General features: G+C 31.0%; 1 long non-coding RNA gene across 1 annotated transcript; it reads right to left on the reverse strand.

Annotated features, from left to right (window-relative positions):
• Positions 1 to 4,090: 4,090 nt before the first annotated feature.
• Positions 4,091 to 9,386, reverse strand: LOC118191780 (uncharacterized). Its single transcript, XR_004758665.2, has 3 exons — positions 9,233 to 9,386; positions 5,680 to 5,855; positions 4,091 to 4,300 (listed from the first exon to the last, which is right to left on the reverse strand). It is a non-coding gene; the product is annotated as an uncharacterized LOC118191780 (long non-coding RNA).
• Positions 9,387 to 24,903: the final 15,517 nt, after the last annotated feature.

Genomic DNA, 24,903 nt, shown 5'->3' on the forward strand with positions numbered 1-24,903 from the left:
AGCTTTAAGATATAAATCTTGGTTTATTATTTATTTATTTTTTGGATCAGATGTATTTAAGGACTTTGCAGTTGATTTCTGCATCGTCAGCCTCAATAACGGCCTTTTTCAGGGGTTTGTTTGGAGTCATTGTGTCATGTAGAAGTAATGACTGACGGGTTTACACTTCCTATTAATAATGTTGCTTATTTTGCGTTTAGAAATTTTAATATCAAGCCTTTCACAACATTTTTTAATTGTAGAATAGGGATATTTCTCTTTGGAATGAGTACCAATATAATCCTTCAATCCACAGCTTGTTTACAAGCAGCATTTTGAAAGAAAAATAAATTTGAAAGTAGCAAATTACGTTTCTCATTTTCAAATAATAAGCTGTTGACAGAATTTTTTTTCTAATGTATTCAGTGTTTTAGATTTCTTTATTTAAATCAATATTAGAATTATAAATTCTTTATGTAATTCTTATCGAATTATAAATTTTTTATTGTTATAAAAATGAGCGAACACGCACTCTAATCAAATCTCTTGAAGTTCATTGTCTTAATATAATTTGATAAAAGTATTTGAGTGATAATAAAAATATTTAAAATTTTATTTTAATCCTTTTAACTTCAAAGCAATTGTACATAAAAAATTTTTCAAGGGTGTTGTTACAAATACACATTAAATAAAACGCTAATTATCTTAAGACAATTTACAGTGTGACCTTAACAACCATTACGAAATGACATTGCGGATCTGAAACATAAAATTTCAATGAGTTACGTGCAATGTAATTGCAATAATCGAATTTTTTAAAACAAATGTTTTTATGGATGTCAGTCAAACTAATCTTCCAAAAATTCGGAATTAAAATATTAAAATGTCTTTTTTGATTAAATTTTGAACGATTCAAATAATAAAAAACGCTCGAAAATTCGTGTATTCGAATCTCAAATTTACTGCAAGATTTTTTTGGATTCGACAATTCAGAAATTCAGATATTCTATTTCCAGTTTTAATTTCCTTTTATTTTAATTTAAACTACTTATGATTATTATATAATATATAGTGCTAAAAAGGTAGTTATAAACTTTATTTTTTAAAATATTGTTCTTAGAAATAACTTTAAGTTACACAGCTGCTTAAAATAACATGACTAATTTTAGAAAATAATGTCTTAAACAATAGTTGATGAGGATTTTATAGAAAAGGATCTGTAATTTTACATAATCATCTCCTAAAAAATTCCACTTCGTAAAATAATGATATTATTATTATATGCAAGTGTTCCATAAGTTTACATGAAAAATTCGAGGAAGAATGCTCAATAAAGAGCGCTGTTAAATCTAAAACCCAAGCACTTTTCCCTTTCTATCTGCTCTTAAATACTTTGAATTATGTTAGCCACAGACATGAGAAAATTGTTAAAGTCAGTATACGTATTTGTTTATTTGTTCTTCAACACTTTTGTAACATTCTATTTTTCTCATACAAGCTTTGTCGTGAACATTGTAGAATCTTGCTTAAATCGAAATAAGATTTCCCATGCAGTTATCTTAAACGCCTTTGAAAATATTCGACATAGGAGATGCCGAATGAAGGTGGGACAAAAATTACTCATTTGAAAAAAAATTGCTTCAAACAATTTTTTCTAAGCAATTTTAAGGCAAATTGCTGCGTGATTTTATTTTTGATTTTATAACCAGACAGCTTAAATTTAGTATGAAATTAGTAATTATAGATTTGCGTTTATATCAGTAATTTCATATTTATGTGAAAGTATAACTACAGCAATATAATTTTTATTGCATGTGTTAGCTGTATAATAAATCATACATTACAAGAACAAATGGAAGGTGTGTTTTTCTTTGCTGTTGTATTACATTAGATTCATTATTCATATTAAAATGAAGCTACTGCAATACCCATTTTTATTCTTGATAGTATCCTGAATTCTCGATTGTCCATATAAACATATAATCAGTAAAACTGACAAAAATGCATGTACATTTAATAAACTATGTATAGTTATACATTATATATAAATATATGTATATATACATATATAATATATATGTTGTATGATCTTAAATTCACTTAGTTCGAAATCCAGTTATTCTACTACTTGCGCAATAGGCTTCAAATATATATACATATTAAGAGATTTTAAATAAACGACATATAGTGTAGGATTTAAAATGCGTTTAATTAAAATTTATGAAATTGAAGTAGATTTTCAGCTTTTATTCTAGAAAATATGTAATGCTTTTATTTATATATTTATTTTTGAGAACTGTGCTGATATTTTTCCAGAGAAAATGAAGGGGGGAATATAAAAGTACGACATTATAAAATTCGAATTAATTTCATATACGTCTAAGTCGAAAAGCTACCGTTGCTCTTCATTCTTCATCTTCATTATCTACTTGGCATCATTGTAATAGCTCGAAATCGCTGTATGTGTGTGTGCCCCACCATTTGCCAAATAGTGAATACTTACTTGTTCAACCCGGATTGGAGCCCAAGCGAATGGCTAGGCTAACTGGTTATTTTTCTTGGGCTTTCCCTATGAGCAAAGTAAATACGAACCAGTTTCCTTTAGAAAGTCTTAGATACAGCCATACTCCCTTTGGCAGGTAGATCTTACGCACTTTGCCATATTCAAACAACCACAAGCTATGCAAATGTCCTGAAAAAAATTAGCTTTTCCCTTCTGTATTCTTAATTCTGTATTTTTTGGAGCTCTATTTATCAACTTCTTAAATATAAAAATTAACTTCAGTTGTTTCCCAGTAGTGTTCCTTTTTTAATTGCAAAATTTCATTACTTAAGAACATTATTGATCACTTTTCCAGTTAAGAATTTCCAACAATCTTTTAATTTCATTCCAGGTTTAATCAACAAACGTTATTGCATCTAAAAAACCTAAGTTTATTCCAAAAAGTTTTATAACTTTATTTTCTGCGAGTGAGAATCCGATAAAACGTTTTTGATGAAATACGCATAATTAAAAAATGGATATATTCTTCAATACTTTAAGTTGTTCTCCTATATCATAAGCGTACCTTCCACCTATACAATTCGCAGTAAACCAAAACTCTTTTTGCAAAGAAAAAAAACAAGATATATAAGAAAACGTCTGATACCGAAGTAAAAGGAAAATTTAATCTTACAATTTTGATTAAATTTAATTGAAGTGTTCCCTTTTTCAAAGTGAAACGTATGAAATGTCTGTCGCATTGAGCTGTTAATTTTCCTTTCGTGGAATTCTGATGGAAGTGTAATTGAAGTGTGCTCGTTTAGCAAAGTGAAACGTATGAAATATCTACCGCACTAAACTGCTAATTTTCCTTTTGCCAGATTCTAATGGAAGCATAAATTGTTCCTTTCGCAAAGTGAAACTTGTGAAATATCGGTCATACTGAATTGTTAATTTTGGTTTTACTACACCAGTGTTACTTCTAATTAAAATGAAATGGCAAAATTGTAAGTGTAAATATATTTATAAACTAATTATTTTATTATTGTTAGTTATATTCTAAGAACTGTGCAGAAATGCAAACAAAATTTTAAACTGATTGAAAATTCTCACTTAAGTTGAACATTTCCTAGCACCAGAGAGGTCGAGTTAATTACATCGACAGTCTTAACATCAGTAAATGAAACTCCACTTTAAATACCATACTTATCGTTTTAGTTCTTCCACAATATTTCGGAGATTTGCTGAAGATGTATTGAACTTATATTTCTAATGAAAATTTGAGGATATAATCAATAAAAATATTTCATACCGTTTTGCAGGTAACTGAAGTCTGCACGATATACTCGTATATGAAAAGTTAAGCTTATGTAAAGTTGTACGAAATTTTCGCGTTTCCGCACAATAAATTAAAGACTTAAACATTTTTTATATAGACATATTTTTTAAAATTCTGTAATAATTTCTTGTTTCCTCATAAGCACTGGCATTTTAATCACTTACTTTCAGAACGACTTACAGGATTTAAAATCTAATTTCCTTCATTAAAGGAAACTTCTGTAGGTAAGTACAAATATTAAACATATGTATACATTTATTTTTTATATAATTACGAAAACGATAGGCAGATTAAAAGAAAGTTTTTTAAGTTTATTGTTCTAAGAAATTTACAGTAAAAATTTGGTCAGCAACATTTTAGAAAAATACAACTTAATGAAATCCAACAATGTCATCATCAAATAAGATTTGAATCATTTCAGATGCGTTTGCTGGTTCCAAAGACCTAGAAAAGATTTTCCAGTGTCAGAGATCTGGAAAACAACTTCCAGAGTCAAAGTCCTAGAAAACAATAAAGAGAATGTTAATACGTATCCAGATAAAACGTCACATAGCAAATATTTACAACAGAGATTATTAAAATGTTCAATTTTAATAATGCTCGACGAAACTCTGTGGTATATAAAGCTCGTCAATTTTCTAATATTTAAGTTCGTGCAATTAATTATTTTCAGCTGTTTAAGAAGTAAAACACATATTGAACTTTCTTTAAAATTTATGAGCCATATTCTCCATATTTCATCTTCAGAAAATATTTTTATTTTAAATATTATCAGTGTTGAATTTTGTTTTGAAATTTTTATCACCATTTCAAAGCATTTTTGCCGTCTTGAGATTAATATTTTACTACAGATATTCTTAATACCTTTCAACGGAAAAATGTTTTGTTATTAATTACTTTGATGTATTTTGTAGTTAAATTACAAGAGATCTGGATTACGACAAGGCATCAAACTTTGAAATAGTTAAGAATGTAAAGAAAAAACAGAAGGCCGAAGGGATTATAGTAAATATCTGTACTCTTAAACGTATAAAAGAAGCAGTTTTACTTTAGTCAACTGATTATTATGAATAATTAATTAATTGCTTCTAATATAAAATGCACAGACTGACATCAGATCCTATCACTTAGGCTTAAGTTTTAAGAAAGGATTTTTTTGAAATAAGGTAAAATAAAAAAAACATAAAAGGAAACAAAGAGAGGCAAATGATAGAAGAAATCCACAGTGCGAGAAAAGTGAAGAAAATTCTACACATAAGGAAGAAGGAATAATTAAAATATTTAAACTAATAGTCATTAGTTAGTTATAATTTCACGGTGCTAAAATTTATTTATTAATATTCTATTCTTTCGTCTGCATTTTAAGGTCACTTTTCTAGAAACATCAAGCAGCTATGCTATTCTGTTACAACATCATTAGCTTCATATTTCAAACTAGTTCCACAAAATGCAATAAAAAAATTCTTAATTTTTAATGCACAGATGTTATAGTAGTTAACGGTTAATTATTCATGCTATAACAGACTTAACTGTTATAAATTTGCATTCAGAATTCAGCAAAATTATTACTATTTAAAAATGTCTAACGTACATTCATACTAGTTTCAAAGTGAACAATTAATATGTATGTAACCATGAGAGCTACCGTTCATTTCCAAAGTACATAAATCCTGTATTGCGAGGTGAGGGAAACATTATGTTCCTCAAACAGATACGAAAGCATCTTGCATTGCTTCCATATCAAAAATTGCAAATGTAAGTATTTTAAAATGACAGTACTGAATTACATCGTTTCATAAAATCGTTGCACTCATAATGCAAAAATCTCTGAAAATTAAAATGGGTTAACATAATACTTAGTTAATTTTTCTCATCTTACCTTTCGGAAGGGTTTTACTTCTTCCACAAATAGGAAAGAGCAGGGTTGTAGGCATAGTTGTAGGCTGATGGGTAGGCATAGTTGTAGGTATGGGCAGCTCCATAGTAACCACCGTAGTAGGGGAAATATTGTGCAAAAGCACAGGCTGTCAGAGCAACCAAAAGCAAAACGGCAAACTAAGGATACAAAAATTATACATTAAGATGTTTGTGTGTTGCAGATAAGATGCAGTTTTATGCCTTTCCTATGTATAAAATATAACCTTTAACTTTTTCTATGTTATATTTGATATCCATCGCCCTTTATTGAAGAAATATTAAGGTAAGTAAAATATGTTAATACACAGAAAGATTTTTCTTCCGTTGTCCCGAAAAGTACGTTTAATTATCGAAGATTAAAATTAGTAACGATCTTTACCAGAGATGAAAGAAGAAAGAACGATTATCTGCTCTCCATCTGGTTGTACTTCATCAAAAGTGTAAAATAGGCTTCTTCTATTTTCCAATTTTTTTTTCATTTTTTCAGTTATCAACTATGAGGTATTTCATATTATTAGGTACTTTGTAAAGTCAGAAATGATTCAGCGAAGTGGATTGCTACATTCCGTTACGCCGAAGTATTTTTTTTATCTTTTTCGTGACCTATTTCCAAAGCATTGCCCTTCTATTGGAAGTAAGTTCTTTAATTTACCTATTAAATCATAAATGTATATCTTAAAAACAGAAAAAATAAAAAATGTAAACACATTTAAATATTTATTTTATTTTTAATAAGATATTTATATTTTACAATTTAAAATATAAATAATTTTAAATGTATCCAATCGATAATTTTATGAGCATTTGTAGCATTATTGTAACTGGCAAAATATCGTATGTTTTTAACGCAGTACGTTCTGCGATTTATAATCATGTGCGTTTTGAAGTCAGAAGCTTCTTTCTATGAATATTTCCAAATTTTTAACAGTATTTTATATAATGTAAAGAGTATTTGTGCAATATGTTTATGAATATAAAACTAGGAAAATGTTTAATGAATTAAGAATAATCTTTCTTTTCCTTGTTTCAAATTACAAATCCAAGAGTTCGGTGTATTAACCACCATTCAACTGAAAATAATCTCACTGTATATAAAGTCCTATATGAATTCACTTATCCACTTTTATATGAAGATACTACTAGGTAAGAGCTTGTAAAGTCTGAAATTTATGTATGTTATAAATCTGTATTAAAAATTAATTTGTTTATACTTTGATCACTTAAATTTCATTGAAAGTTTGTTTTATTTTTTCTTCACTAAGAATTATATGTTTGTTACTTATATCTCATAAAGAATTTTTTACCTCACTTTTCAAACGAAAGCGGTACAATCTAGCTTTAACTCTGCTGCTCGTGGTTTAAAGAAGTAAAAGTTGGTTAGTTGAATCATGGTAAAGCAATCAAGGGTTGTCTTCCTAAGAGAAGGAATGCCTTCGTGTAGGACTTTCTAAGGAGAACTGGTTCGCATATACGTTGCACATGGAGAAAACCACGAAAACCCTCATGCAGCCACCAATTTGCCGGGTCATCGGTCAGAGCTATCAGTGCTCAGCGACTCTGGCGCTCGACCGCTGGTGGGCCAGCGAAAGCCGTAGAGTTTCGATTAACTGAAACAGGAAGTGGCTAAAGTCGTAAAGTTTCGATTAACTGAAACAGGAAGTGGCTAAAGCCATACATTAATTCAGTTAATCAGTTTGCTCATTTTAAATTAATATTTCAAAAACGAACTATTTAGTTACGAACTTTATTATTTATTTTAGTTATACAGATATTTAGTTTTAGGCATTTATCTTATTTCGACTTGAAGTTAAATTTTTCAGTAAAATAAACAGCAAAATTGGGATTGTTTTATGCTTTTCAAGGTATGAGTAAGTTTTAAAGAATGCGTTTAACCTATGATCTGAATAATCAGCCCGGATAAGAAGTTCTACTATGTTAAAGTGGGCAGCGAGAGGCTTCTTTTTAAGTTATTCTCTGATTATCTACCTAAATTAATTTTTCTTCTTCTTTCGTAAGTGAAGCATTTTTCAAATTGAAACATTTTTTAAATACTTCATACAGGAGATTAAGCAGTTTTCTTTAAGAGCTTGGGAATTATTCTACGCAATGTAATATATAGTTACATAAACAATCATAAAAATACGCTTTATTGACGACTATTTAAGCATGCCTTATTTATTAGTAATTCTTACCTTTGATAATACTCAGTGTTGCCTTATAATACATTTATACATAACCGTGCTGGGATTTGTAAACGTTATAGGTATAAAACATAATGTTAGGCATATGATCAATAATAAACATTTTGTAATAAATACTTATAGAAAATGTAAATTACAGAATAAATTACCTTTTAGTTAATTTTGTTACTGACCATTTTTATACAATACATCTTTTAATACTTTTTACATGATAACGCATTTTGTTTATACAGAAATATCTCAATTTATTGCTCTTTCCATATACTGTGTTTACAAGAATGTTTTTTAATTATTTATTTATCTATTTTGCAATTCACCACGGAACAGTCATGCAAACCTCATTGACTCGTTTCGCTTGTATGTGTGTGTGTGTCATATTTTAATAATATAGTAATTTTTCCTACATTTTTATTATTATCACGTAGCATATATGCTAAATGACAGTCCTCCAAGTGCCTCCAAGAGGTCTTCGGTGGTTGTCATTTAATATAAATGTTTTTTTAAGTCTTAATTTTCTGAATTTCTCTATCTCAGACATTCATTATAGTACTTTTACTGATTTTGTACTTTTAATATATAGCCTATTACTCTCTCTTTTATTCTCGCTATGTTTGAAAATTGTCCACTATTCATTGAAATTAAGTCTGTCAATACTTAGGTAGAAATGATTAACAATGGAGAGAAAGAGTCGAGTGATGAGATTTCTCAAAAATAATCTTTTGCATAAATATTTAATCTAGTTTAAATGCAAAGAAATTCTCTCTCATTATTAATGCTATTTTAAATTTTAAAGGAATAGAATTATGATAAGGATGATCAAGAAACGTTGCGTTAGAAATACAATATGCATAGAATAAATAGAAATTTCAATTGGAAACGAATACGTCACGTCACTTATATTGCGGAATTTATTACGACTGATTGGAATTGAATCCGCAATATGTGTCGAGGCAAAAACTGATATTTTATCATTTATATTTCATTAATTTAAATATTTCATCATTTTGATATTATCATTTATATATGCGTAAAAAATATTTCCTCTTGTTCAATATTTTGTTTTAATTTTTGACGTTTCCATCGTTAAAAGATAATCGCTCTTCTGAGCAGAGAAAAACTTTTAAATTTAAGCAAAATATTTTTATTATATTAAAGGAAGCCTATTTGAATAAAATTTGAGGTATTTAGCAAGAAATAATTAGGTAGCGCGCAAAATGCTAAGTAGTATAAAAGTTTCTTTAGGAAAACATATTCAGATAAAAGAAAGTTCAAAAAGAAATGCTAATTAGTTACATATAACTTTAAAATACTCACCAAGTATTTCATGTTGAAGACTTTCTTGCTGATGAAGACAAGAAGATAATTCTTCGCTCCGAAACTTCTCTATTTATAGTCAAATTTCAAACAAAAAAGAATTCTTAGAACAAAGAAGGCGATTGAAAGCGAAGGCCAAGGTCTCATCAAATTGTGGAAGGACTTCTAAAATCGGGTGTGGTCGAACCGTACAAGTGCGTAACAGCAACCCGTTTCACTAAAGCAGATATGTTTTTAATGTATGAGAGTGACATCGAAATGTCATTAGGAATTCCGCAAGGAGCATCATCGATTACAAACCAAAGCTAGCGTGAGAAACAAATGTTGCTTAAAGGATTTTTTTATTTTTATTTATAATACAGGAAGTTTTGCAAAGATGATAAATTTAAATTTAGAGCAATCACAAATGCAAATGAATCATTACAAACTCAATCCTACTCAACCGACATAAGAATATAGAAAATCAGAACAAAAATCGTTGTGGAGAAATTCTTGGATTTGAAGTCTAGGAATTCAGTTCGAATTTTTTATAACAAATTAGGCTGTTCCTAACATTTTATGAGAATGATAGAAATTTTTTAGCATTCGTTATATAAATTAATTTCAACAGCTTTAAATTTTAATTTTGAAATGGCAGCCATAAAATAAGAGATTTTATTTTAAAGAACATACAGTGTCTAAAATAATATCATCAACACAGATACCCCGTTGATGTTTACAGATTTTTGAATAGCTAATTCAACAATTCGGCTTAAATGGACAAAAAACATATAGGAAGATTCTAGCTATTGAATTGGTATTAGTTTTCAATATGATGCTGAGTTCAGAATTAAGTGCAATACTACGCAAATGAAACAAATTAAATTTGCTTATTGTCCCAGAAAAATTTAAATTGTTCTTTTTATTTTCTCGTATAATTTATATTGAACGCTATTTGTAAGTTTTTATAAGTAATAAATATTTGAAATAAAATGTGCTATGCATGAAAGCATACTTCCCTTGATAGTGAAAGTTCTCTTAGACTTTCTGAACTGGTGTCAGAAATATTTGATCACCCTAAGTATCAAAACGATTCATTCCTCATTTAATTAGGAAGTGACGTTTTTCTTTTCCAGCTAAAGAAGCATCATCAGAAGTTAACAAATATATGACCCTATATTTCTTATACACATTGTGAAGGCACAGGGCAACGCAGATTATTTGTAATCACATAATTATTAATCAAAACGACAATAAATCCTAGTTTCCCAGTGAGTGATTAAGACTCCTGAATATCGGGCAATTAGTTCAAGTTCAGAATAGCATACTGGCTAACTCCGTGGCTGGTTTCCATAGCTTTTTTCCATCTGTAACATGAGTACATGTCAATTTCCCTTAGAAAGCCTTCCTTCCACCCATCGCTTTCTGTTGCAGGCTCGCGCAATTTATCATATTCAAAGAAACAAACACCCATTCCATTTTGGACAAACATTAAAACTACCAAATCCCAAAACACAATACATTTTGTTATAAAAGAACTATTTCCGAACCCAAACTTGCATTTACATATAATTTTACAGAAAAAATATCCAAAAATGAACATTGGTTGTAACAAAATGAATATCTAAAAGTATTTTCAAAATTTCATAGCAATATCTATTAATACTGAAATATTATATAGACGGTTCTGTGATTTCATTAAGAGATCGATGAAAGGTGATTTATCGGGCATTGGAAATGACATTTGCTTGGAAGAATTTAGTGAAAAAGGTTTTTTTAATAAACTGAATATGAACTTTTAAATTGAAAAGCAGCTAATAAATAGCGTCTTAATGACTGATAGAATTTGAAATTAAGAATTCGAATTATTGAGAACTAGGGAAAATTATGCAGAAAATAAAGCATTAGACGAATAACTACTTTATAAAACTAAAACACTAATCTTTCTTCCATATTTCATCTCATTGAGTATAAATCAGATATTCTACACTCTAACGCAATATAAATTACTATCCACGACGAGCTATTTCACAGTTGGGAAAAAAAGCAAATTCTTCCTACCAATAAACTATATGCACAAATTTTAGAAGCCTTTGGCAAGAAACTAAAATATCAAAACTTTGGAATCAATTTTGTTTTTCTGCTATATATAAACTACGAAATACTTCGATAAATTCCATCAAAATGTGATACACGTACAAGAAATATTTTAAATCACTGATGTGTATAATTTTCCAATTCCTTGCTTATTTCATTAATTACTGATTATCTGCGGCTTTCCTTTCTAAAACTGAGATGTCATCAAACTTTTACAAAAAGAATAGCTTAGAGATCTAGAAATTCATAAATTTCTTAATACAACTGATAGGAATATTCTCAGCTGTTTAATAAAGCAGCTGAAATTATTCTGAAAGGTAACAGTTGTTCTGTAAAGAGGAAGTTATATCATTTATAACGGATTTGTTTAGCTTAAGTCAGTTACATCTAAGCAACATCTTCGAGATTCTAGAAAATAAATATCCAGTTTATTAGCTTAGTATATCGAGGGTTCATATAACTAAATCATTATGAATTGGTATGAAAAGAACCTTAGGATTACTCCTAACTCAACCTTTTTTGTTACACTCTGCAGCAGCACGTTTTCTGCAGCCTCCTTTCCATTAAAAGTATTATAATGAATTTTTAAAAGGCGTGTTTTTAGCTAGATTTCAGTACATCAAATTATAAATTCAAACCTAGCTAGACAAGTTTACATGGTTTATATGAAAGGAAAGATAGGTTTCTAGTGGCAAAAGAAAATTTACGAGACTGCATTGTTCCAATTAAATCTGCTATACTTTTATGGAAATACATAGGTAATTAAAATAAAGCAAACAAACTGTATCATGTATTACCTTTATGTTATATGTACGCAATTTTCATTACATCCCGCATAAAGAAGATTATCTAAACTGTAGCTACATTGAGTGTAAATATGTTGGAGAGTCATCATTAGGATTTTTTGAAGCAGGAGACGTGAAAAATGAGCAGTGTCTTCTCTGGGACTCGAACTTGAAATTCTCGAATACATGCCGAGTGTTCTACCGTTACACCATAAAGGCATATAGAAATGAAGCAGAAAATATTTTATAATGTATAATTTTAGATTTCAGAATCTTCATCCTCTCTTAAAATATTAAAAAAGGGTCATTTAATTTTTTATTGTTGAAATGTATGAATGTTGAAATGTATTGTTGAAATGTCTGCTGTTTAAAATGAAATCTCTGTCTGTATTATATACATGTACGTATGTGTGTATGTCTGTGCGCGTATGTATATATATATAATTCGTAAGCAATAATTATAATTTTCATTTGCAATGGTCCCTGAACTTTCCATTTTAATTTAGATACTTCCTCTTTCAGTTCTAAAAATAGTAATTGTTTATAGCAAACTTTCTTAAACTTTTTATTTAAGCAACATTATTTTTAGTTCAAAGGGGCTTTGTCCTTGAAGGACTATTGTTTTCGTTTTGCGATTTTGCGTTGAATCACTATAAATGTCCGTTTCACTTTTCAAACTGATGCTACCAAATGTTAGAGTCCTGCATTATATTTGAAGAAATTAAATAATGAAAAATATGTATAAAAGTATGTATATTTCTCGCATTGTGATAAAACAACAGTACCTAGAGCCATCGAATTTTGAATGACGTAATCCTCCTACGAATATGGGCATGTGGAAGACCAAATTTGAAATTTGGAATCTGTTTTATTATCGATTTCATATTTTGTAAAACTTTAACGAATTTTTGAGTAACAACCTCAAAGATTTAAAAGCGAGCAATGGCAACACTCTATGGGGGAAAAAGACCTTTTTATATCCAGCACGCGGAACTGTGTATCGGAAATTCTAAAGATATGCTCATTTTAAAATTATTTTGCGACATAGGAATATTATGAATTGAACTGAATTTTATGGTTTAAGTGAAAAGAACATGATATTTAATAAATAAAGGTAACACACAAAACGGTAAAAAAAAGCCCGTTTGGATGTAATTTAAAATCTGAAACCTTTCAGATTGTTTTTTTACAACTGTCCTCTTATTATTATTATTTATTTAAGCAAAGGTTTTACGCATTTTTTAGTTGAAGGAAACTAATCTAACCTTATGAATTATCTCAAAATGCAATTAATTGTAAAACCGAGTATTATATTTCACTGCATATGAAAGTTCATTTCACTGAATATGAGTTTCTAATATATGACTTGAATTTAATTACATATGAAAGCTATACTTTACTGAATGTGAAAGTATATGAAAGTTCACAGTTCAATATATGTTATAATAGAAATATTTTCATCAATAAAAATTTGAAAGACTTTTCTGTGAACATTTACTTTATAAAAAAACGTTTGATTATTTATTTTGAAAGACTTTAGTGGACTTTCAACATTTACCTAGTGGGTTTATTTTAATCAACAGATATTACAAAAGTTTGACAATGTACATTTTTAAGACAATGCACATTTAAAAAGACAATGTACATTTTTTCAAAGGATTAAAGAACTTTTAAAATTATTTTGTCTTGATTTATTAGTTAGTTTAGAAATTATATTGTTTTTGCAGAAATTGTTAAGTATTATGTAATCTATATATGAGAAAGTTCGTGAATAATGACGGGGCATAGGCAAACCTAACTTGTCCTTGATGCTCCTTCATATCTTTCCTCATATACTAAACTTTATCTTGCTTCACTCATCCTTTTCTGCCACCCTGCTCTCCCGACCTTTCTTTTGAAGAGGGCAGTATGTAAGAAATAACAAAATACGATAGCTGTTTAAAAAAATAATTGGCGACTTCAGAATTGATATTCTAGATCTGGTGCTTTCCCCACTAAATTCCTCTGTTCTACCGGATTCGAGACCTTTCTATGTTACGACACGTTTTAATGCAGATACCTCTTGTCGAATCAAATTAATTCTAAACCAAAACTTTCTCTAAGTCGAACTGAAACTATTGACTCACTCCCTTCTTCCTCTGAGTTGCAATGTTCTAAATGTAAAATATTTATGCTTCCCTGACGGCAAGACGCTGCTTTTCCACGCTGCTTCTTATTTGCCTAAGATAACGTCGTACTTTAAACTGGAACTTATTGTATTGAACTATAATTAAGAAATATTTTGTCTGCAAAAGAATGATTTGATATGAATAAAGAATAAAGATTGTGATTCTTTAAACTCCAGTTGTGCTAAATGCGTCATCATGCTTTTCCACTCAGTCCAACCTTCATCTACTACGGTCTTCATGACGAATATCGAAAGCTGTTAAAAGTTCCACTGCCTTCACCTATGCATTTTAAAACATGGCAATTTTATGCATATATGTAACGAAAAAGACTTTAGCAAGCAATGATGGAGTTGAGTTGAGTTGAGTTGAGAGCAAAATCTGGACACCCGTGCGGCTTACTAAGATTATTCGGGTCTAGTCCAGGTTCCGCAACTATTCGGGGCAACACCTCATGGGGCCTATAAGGGCATACATTGGTCCTGTATACATGCTTACATAGTTCATAACATATGCTTATAGTTACATAGTTCATAATATATGCTTACATAGTTACATAGTTCATAATATATGCTTACATAGTTACATAGTTCATAGTACATGATTATATACAAGTAGTTCATAATACATAGATCTTTCATAATACTTAAGCAATGATGGAGAAAATATTGCTTTCACAAATACGTAAAAATACTGATGGTGTAGATACGTAGGTTGTAGATCCATAATGAAGAGCAAACCATGTGACCGGGACAAATTAAATATTAATCTTTATTTTAATAAAATATTTTGCAGCCATAAACAGCTTGCCATATTTATGACACAATTAAACGCCGAACAAGTACTAATTAAGAAGTCAAACAACAAAAATCAGCGTTATATTTTCAAATTTTCACAGGACTAATTTCGATGGTTTTACCGAACCATCATCCTCAGCTGCAAAAGCGCAAATGAACGAGATAAGATATAGTGATTAGATGAGAAAAGATAAGAAAGAACGTACGTCAAGTTACTGGCGCCATCTGTTGATGAAACCAGAAGTAAAACATAATTTCTTTAAAAGCTGAAGGCAACGATGGATTGGAATTAGGGTCGTTAACTGGAACAGAAAGATTTGTTTTGAATGTGAAATGTCTCTAACTGGATTGAACTGGATTCTCTAGAGGCATTTCACATTTAAAAAGTTTTCTGTTCTAGTTAACGAGCCTAATTTCAATCCATCTTTGCCTTCAGCCTTTAAAGAAATTATGTTTTAGTTCTGGTTTCATCAACAGATGCTCATCTAATCACTATATCTTATCTCGTTCATTTGCGCTTTTGCTGCTGTGGATGATGGTTCAGTAAAACCAAAGAAACTAGCCCTGTGAAAATTTGAAAATATAACGCTTATTTTTGTTGTGTGACTTCTAAATTAAAGCTTGGCATACTAATAGTGCCTATTTCAAAACGTTTATATTTTTAATAGTAAAAAGAGAGCAGCAGGCAGCAGTCCACCTAGACCGAAGTGTAGAAAGCAAGTAAGTAGTGTTGAGGATGAAATCGTAATTCAGAATGAGTTAGTTTTTTGGTTCTCAATGCATTTGATTGGATAATTAATACTGCTGTAAAATATTTGTTGGCTGTTTCAGTTTTAGCTCCGTTTACATCAACAGTGTTATATAAGTCATATGACCTGGAATACGGTATTAAATTCCAATACAGCACTAAGATTACTTTGAATGATTAGGTTTTTAAAATATATCATACAATGATTTATTTTTATGTAAGAATTTATATGTCGCCATAAAGGTCTAGTTTCAATAGGAAACAAATTAACTTATTTTTCATATCTTATTTTTATACCATACAGTTTAGCCAATTTACCCTTCAAAAGAACTTCCGCTGTCTGCAAGTGCTCTTGTTGTTCCATCAGGAGAACTGACTCTGCTTGAAACTCATGAATTGGCTTGATAAAAACTTAATTCCCAAAATACATAAAGAATGTGTGTTAATCACGTTTAAATTTTGGGTAAATTTAAATGCAGCTTTTTGAAATCTTAATAGCAAGATAAACCATTTCTTATATTGGTCAAAACTGATACAAGTTGACAACAAAACTTACCTGTAAGATACAAAGCAAAAATTCTATTATGTCGGAACGTCCCTTTGCGTGAGGATTGACGGATAATAGATTTTCCATTCGAAAGATAATAAGGTTGATAGGTCATAGCTGAACAGCTGCCTATTCCTTTATCATGTACTGTAATGTCTATGAAGAAATCTCTGTATCTATAAAAATATGTAAGTATGTATAAAAATGTAATTCTTGTATTGGACTGGAAGAAGCGATTGTATTCTGCAAGCACAGTTTTTGAAACAGAATTACTAGCTTTAGAAGATGTCTTAAATATGCAGACCAAACAGCAATTCTCTCAACTATCACGAGATAACGACTTAAGACCAAAAGCAATATGCAGTACCTCTCATGCTCCTTTGGTTTCAGAAATCTGCAGACAGTTATTATATTTTTCCTTCACATCAAGCTCTTAGTCCACACATCTCCGTCCAAGCTAGAATACAAGATAATGAAAAGCAGATTAATTCGAAAAATGTTAAGCAGAAACCAAGATATATCCTATAAAACCTATAAAACTCGATATCGTCCCTAAAGATACATTTTTAAAATCAGTTCTTAAAATAGTGGATATTTACTGAAATTAAGCATTAACAGAAAGAAGAACACAATTCTTTATTTCAAATCCTTCTCATGAACTTCTGAGCAATTCTAGTAACAAAACTCTGTTCTCAATAGGATATGGACCACAGCGGGACAATATCTTCAGGTTTGAACAACATTTCAGACTAATTGTATCTTTTGACAGTCTTAGAACTAGATAAGAAGAAAACCCCCGGATTCTGTTCGGATGCGTGTTCTCTATGTAGAACGTCTTGTTAATTCAAATTTTCATTACACGAATGTTTTTCTTACTTTCAATTTCGACTTAGTTAATGGCAAGAGAGGTTTAAGTTATGAGATTTTATTGCATAATTACTATTAAATGTTTTAATAATCGCTCCGTAATTGCATAATTAGGTATCTTTTTTGACTTTCAGTTCTATGATAACTTAAAGTTGATCTAAAACAATGAACTACTTATAAAGGTGAAAGCAAAAATCAGAATAAAAGGCTCACTTTCAAGAAAAGAGAAAACTCATTTTACTTGCATGAATATGAACTTTAATGGATGATTGGAACTTAAATGGATGTTTAGTATCTTAGCAACATTTCAAAACATTATTACAAAATAATCTCTGAAAGATTCAGGAATAAAAGGTACTGATTATATATATATTCTGAAGAGCTTTTAAAGTAAACATTGTGGTTTTTATCATTTGTGTTTTTATGAAAGATCTTTCTTTTGCTTTCTTTAGTATCTTTTGTTAGAAGATATTTATTCTTTAAAACTACATAGCATTATCGTAATGAAATTGCAGTTACATGGTATAAGAAAAGGAGCTAAAGAAAGGTCAAGCTTTATGATGCAAATAGTATATGTTAAAAATCGCAATATATTATTTCATACGATAGAAGTGCTGTTACTTTAACATGCGACTTTATCCATATCTTTACCTAATTTAAGTATCAATAGAATCTTGCCTCAAATCTGAAATATTTCCTATGCCAGCTGATTTTTGCGTGCCAGTGAGACGATGCCTGAGATCACCATTACCAGCGAATGTATCAAAACTCAGATAAAAGATGTATGCTCTGAGCTATGAGTTTGTTAAAACGTTATTAAGAAAGAAGAAGAGAAAGAAGAAGAGAGAACTTTTAAGAATGAATGTCATTACACGCTACATTTGTCAGACTTTCCGAAGAATATTTGTAAGGAATGATTTAAGCTTTATTAAGAAAACCCCAGTAATTCAGAGCAACTTCCAGATTTCTGCAGCTCAGAATAGCAATTTATTATTGATCTTCAAATTCCTTGTCATTTTAGGAGTGCCCTATCCTATTAAAAACCAGTCCAGAGTGATGAAATGGTTGGGGAAATTTTTGTACATTTTATTCAACATTTTGACACTTTATTACATTGCTTTGTATTCCTTCCATATTTGCTCTAAAGGATTCAATAACAAACACATTATAGCAACATTGGTTTATACGATACTTGTTTCACTTATGCGTCTGCATTTAATCCTCAAAGGCAAAGCCATAATAAAGGAATTCCAGTCGATTACTCTGATTTGCATTACCAATAAGGTGCTTTCTCCAGCAACGTGCAAACGAGGTATAATCATTGCTTTTATTCTATCTGTAGCAGTCACTGTTATTACTGTTATATATTATATCTTTCCAATGTTACATTTGCATCGAATAGAATATGTTCATTTCGTTCTATTTGATTATCAGTTTGAATCCGATACGGTCTTATTTATTCTCTCTGTGGTGCTGATATGTGGTCACAACAGCATGAAATTCATAATACCAGGACTAACACTAATATTATGCAGTTTAACCTATTTCAGCCTTGATAACATGATGTCGGCTTTTGAAGCTAAAATCTCTGAAATGAAATTCACGACCAAACATATACAGGACAAAATAATGGAACTGAGAAAGATATTTTACCTGATAAACTGTATAGATCAAGTACTCTCACCATTGACCTTTTACGTGTTAGCACTTTTCTTGTGCCAGATTTTAGCTTTGACATCCATGTTATTAAATGACAGTGTAAGTATGTTTTATATTATTTTAGCTAGTTTCTTAATAGGATGTATTTTACTATCTCTTTTAGTGCTCGTTACCCTCGCTTCTGAAATACCGGCAAGTTTTGAGAAGATTAGAAGAATTATCACTACCAAAGTAGGATTTCAACAAAGCGACATAAGTTCTGTCTCTGATAAATTGAATTATATTGTAATTTGCGAAATGATGAATTCGATCACTAAGGGAGTCCACATGACTGCAATGGGGATGTTTAAAATCGAAAAAAATATTATTACTACTGTATTATGCTCCTTCATCACCTACAGTGTTCTACTTGTGCAACTGAATAACGAAGGACAACCACGTGAGCATGATATGAAATTAAGCATTTATGAGAGAAGTGCAGAAGTAATCATGGAATGTATTGAGTTAATAAATAAAACATTAAAAAAATCCAATCCAAATAGTTAGATTTAGAAAGCTAGGTGTGTATGGATATTCAAAGAACGTAAGCATGAAAATCATGAACTGTTTATATTTATTGAATAATCATATATATTTGACACTGGCTACATGATGGAGACTAGAATAAAAACATTAACATAATACTAGATATTTCATATGGATATTAATATTTAAAAATATGTTTTGAAGAAGAAAGCCCTATTATTTACATGCTAATTTGCTTTTGATTACACATAAGTGATCAATAAACAAATGTAAACCTCCTATCATTTTTAATGGATCAACACTCACGATGGAAAACACGCTGTCACTTGTCCAATATAATCACGCGTACCGCAAATCGCATTTAATTGGTTTACTTCACTTAGACTTGGGATATGCAAATTTTCAATTTTTACTTATTTCTTGTTACTAAGTTTAATTTGCAATGTAGTAAAGTAGTCCAGTTCTAAAGATTAAGACTAGAATTTAAATATTCTATCTGTTTAATGAATATAGTATTCTTACCTTATCGTATGGTAGTTTAAATTATTTAAAACCTTTGCTAACCAAGCAACTCACAGATAATGTTCTACATTAGGGGTTCTCAACCAGGGGGGAGTTTCATAGTTTCGGGGGAGGGGGGAGGAATGCGGTCGAACCTTTTTTTATCCGCTAAGTATTTAATTTTAGTTTATGAATATAAAATGCTACTTTATACAATTTTTAGTATTTATCAACATTTTCTATACTTTTCGCTACTTAATTTGTACAACAAGTTGAGAAATAATATAAACTTAAATGAATTTATGTATTTATTTTTCGAATTTTAGAAAAAAGGGGAGAAAGCTCTTTTAGCAATGGTCAGAGAGGTGGATAGGAATGAAAAAGTTGAGAGTCACTGTTTTAGCAGAAAGCGTTTACAAGCGCAATTTTCGTGGATCGGTGTAATAATCTAATGAAAACATTACACCATAATCAGGATTCTAATGTCTGCTTGAATGTTTTATAATACCATATTTTTGGCTTATCTAGATGCAAGTAAACCTTTCATTGATCTACCTGAAATACAAATGCGATGAGATTCAAGGTTCATTAAATAAAAACACCATCTTAAGTAGATTGTTAAAATGTTCAATCAAATTTGATTTACATGCATTCGTGGGATCTGCTTATTAATCAAATTTCGAATTATAGGTTATATGTCGAATTATAAGAACTTATTCCAAGAACTTATATTTAAACTGGTTGATTTTAAAATATTCAAATGCAGTAAATGTCTAATTTGACATAAGAATTTCTTACAGAAAAGAGTCCACATGTTTGAATAAAACATGTGGCAACTGTTAAATAATTCTCCAAATGACATAAATTTACATGCATTCAGATTTATAATATGAACGTAATGTAACTCTATTAAGTGAAGCCAGAGTGTCGCAGTGGTAAACAAATATAGTGAATTTTAAAGAGGGCATTTATTCTATTGTGGGTTATGCGCTATTGACGAAGTAGATTTTATTCAATCCAATACGTTTAAATGAAATGCAAGAAAAAATGCGTATAATTTAATATTTCGTGCAAGGAAGTCATGTGGTGTACACATCAGATTTTTTTCATACGAATTTTGCAATATACATGAAGTACGCATTAATTACTTAAAAAAGGGTCATGTGCCTGAAATGCTTTAATAAAAAACATTAAAGATTTTTTTTATTTAAAAACTATATTGAGTCTACTATTATTAACACAGTGAAGAAGTGAAAGAATGTTCGGAAGAAGGGTTGTAAGATATATAAGTATAATATAAGTTCATCCGATAATTTATGAAACACATTATAAAAATATTACTTGTCTAGAAAACATTCAAGGGTATGCTATGTAAGGTATATCCAAATTTTATAACAGTTTTTTTAAGTTTATGCCACCTTTCTATCTCTTCTAGTTTCAGCTTACAATTACCAGAAGGAGGTTTTAGATTGGCGTTAAATGCAAATGAGAAGTAGAGTAGTATTTAAGTCAAAATTCCCTGACTTTAAGAGAGAGAGGTAGGATTCTTAAATAGTGCGCGTTTGCTTTTTGGCTACGTCTTCCTAACTATTGCTACGCCCGGCCGTATTACGTGCCTTTTGATAGCTTAGCTAGCTAATTTAATATCACGGGTAAACTAGGTTACAATTTGCGTTAGCTTCGGCTAAATCTCTGTAGTTAGTCATTAGATAGTTCTTATTTCTTATATTTTAAGTTAAGCTCAAGGCTTTGTTGTACGCCCTGAGAAAGGGGCCATCTGTGAATCTTTATTTTGAGCAATAAAGGGTAATTAACCATTCTTGAGTTTAAGTTTTTGTTCTTGGACTTAAGCGATTAATCGCTTAGTAGTTCACTAGGTTCCTCAACACTTAGTTAATGGATAAAAGGGCGGAACACTACACTTTAACTTTTTATTGGTTTAACTTTTTATTGGAATAAAGATACCAGATAACGGTAGCTTATAATGAGTAAGTAGCACAGTTGTTTGATAGATTATGTTAGAGGACTAGAGTAGGAACAAAACGATCCCAGTCAAGAGTAGCTTTAGCGGGAAAAAAAGGCCTGACAGATTAAGTAAAAGTGATGGCAGAAGAATATTAGAGATTTTATCAAGTCAAACTTTGAAAGTGGGACGGAATAAAATGACCAGTTTCAGAGCTGTGACACATCATTTAATTATTCATAAATCGGTATCTAAAAGTACACAAACGCGAAATCATCACGTTATTGAGTATAAAATAAAGTACAAAGTTATTCGCTTAAGTGTGGGCGAATTTCAAGAAGGATAGGTTATTCAAAGATGATTCGTAAGTACATAGCAATTAGGGGTGAAAATACATTTATATTCCTCTAACGGCGTTGTTGGGGCACAGGAAATACGTCTGTGCGCGAAATTGAGGATTCGACAATCAACCGCGGAGGATGTAGGAAGGAAGGTTTCAGTAATTTCGAGTTAGCAGATAGTATATGGAGTGGCCGATTGTAAAGGGTAAGCCGCTATGCGCCCATAAAATGAGTAGTACTCGAATAGGCGGCTTGCGAATCACTATATTTTTGCATGGAAACATCAAAGAATGTACGATACGAGATCCTTCGGGAGAAATGAAAAGAATCGGAATCGAAAGACACGGACATAGACGTAGAAGAGACGGTGCTCTGTCTTACAGAAAAGTTGCTGTGTGTATTTAATTACGGCAAAGCACACTAGGAATATCTGCCTAAGGGAAGGGATGCCTTCATCGAAGACTTTCTAAGGGAAACTGGCTCGTATACACGTTACACATGGGGAAAACCACGAAAACGCCCATGCAGCCAGCCCGTTCGCGGGATTCGAACCTCGGACAGAACTACCAGTGTTCAGAGACTTTACCGCTCGGCCGTGGTAGGCCCTTACAGAAAAACAGGTTTTTGGGCCCTTACAGGTTTTCTTCTTACAGAAAAGAGTCCAGATGTTTGCACACGAGCGATCGCTGCAAACTTCACTCTTTTCCAAATCATCGTCGGGAGAATTCTCCATTCCAACCACTTGTATCTATACAATGAGAAGAGCGTGCAGAAACTGGTTTCTGCTGATTACGGCACAGCGAGTTGCATTTACTGAACGGTACAAGCAGAAGTGTACGATGGAATACCGTTTTCTCGCTGCTATCCTGTTCACCGAGGACGCACACTTTAACAGACAATGTTGCTACAACGCATATAACCCCCACACGTACGGACAACTGGAAGAGTACCCGGGCACAGGCAGCACATTACTCGTTTTTCGTCAAGGTTTTCGCGGGCATTGTTGGCGACCACGTGGTAGGCACATATCTCTTGCCTGTTCATCTAGACAGACGGTTTTATAAGATTTTTCTTGCAAGAAGTCTTTTTCGGATCATTAGGAGAGAAAACTTCTAGCAGCCGCGGCACAACAATATGGCGGTCCGGCGTGATGGCGTTACACCTCCTCAATCCGTTCGGCAACACTTGAGCTCAACATTTGGTCAAAGTTGGTTTAGTCGGGATGATCGTATTTATTAGTCTGCATATTCGCCGGACCTGTACTGCCTAGCTTTCTTTATCTACGGTTACCTGAAAAAGCCTGGTGTACAAAAAACACGTAGCCAGTGAGAAGGATCTTGTTACGCGCATTAGGCAACTAACGCAATCATCCGTGAAACTCCCGGTATATTTAGAAATATTCGAGATTTTATGCTGCGTCTGTATGAAGTTTGTATTGTAGCTGGCGCCTGTAACTTCAAACATTTGCTGTAATCTCTGAATATCCTAACTGTATCTGCTTGATAATTAAAATACTATTGTTCACTTCGCTCTCCAGATCTGGACGGTCAAAATTGGAATGATATATTTGTCTTTCAAAAGAATACATCCAGTGTTTTTGAATACTTTAACCTATAAGCCAGAAACATTTAATGAATTCATCCATACTGCGAATCTGTTTGAAGCAGTGAACTACATTGAGCTGCATTTGTCAGGTGGATGGGGACTGAGCAGGAAATGCTGGAAATGCCACCTAAAAGCATTTCTATCTTACAATAAGACGTTCGTTATAAAGTCTCATTATCTACGGATAATGAGCATGGGCAATATACTATTGAAAACCTTAAGTTCATTTACGTATAACAGCGTCGCTTAAGTAATAACATACTGCAAGCGTTGCTCTTTTTGCAGAGATTATAAATAACATCCTCAACTTGACACGTCTAGATAATACCGAATTCAAATAATTGAATCCAGATGATGCCTTGGGATATGCCTTTTCTGTTTCAAGCCTAAGTATAGAAGGGATAACACAAGTAAATATTTTATTTCTTCAAAGCTTGCAGGAAATTTTGAACAAGCGCTGTGTGCATCATATGAACATCATTTCAGAAATATTATCCCATATGTTAAAAATTGTCCATAAAGGCAGTTTTGTCAAAGGAATGCAATCTGTAAGTGATTTTATACCCGGTAAAATGCAATTAGAAATTACTGTATATTAATGTACTTTTGCATACTATAATTCACAGTAAGCAGAAGATTCAGTACAATTTTGGTGTTGTTCTTCTTTATCTTCTATCTCGCTTTTGTAATTAAGATTTGGTAACCTTTCTAATTTTAAGCTATTCTAATTTGCATTTACTTTCATTACTACTACTGGCGCTTGTTGATATACAATAAAAAGATAGAATTTAAAGATATAATTTTTGAGTTGTAAATTATACTAATAAATGTTTGCTGTACAGAAAAAAGTCCGTGTGCCTGTTTTATTAGAGCTGAATTCTACATCATGGAAATGATAATCGAGGAGAAAAAAAGGGCAAAAAAGAGGCAAAGAACATATCTTACAATTCAGGATTAGAATCTTATTATCAGTAAATTACTTTAGTACTCAGTAAAAAATAAGGAGTATCCAAACTTTCTTATTTTAAACTTTGTATTTATTTTGAAACTTCACAGTGGCTTAGATGATACAGCTTACTAGAAAAAACAGTA

Source organism: Stegodyphus dumicola, chromosome 8 (assembly GCF_044657685.1).
Source record: "Stegodyphus dumicola isolate Sdum_Otavi_A_Nest chromosome 8, ASM4465768v1".
NCBI lineage: Eukaryota > Metazoa > Arthropoda > Arachnida > Araneae > Eresidae > Stegodyphus > Stegodyphus dumicola.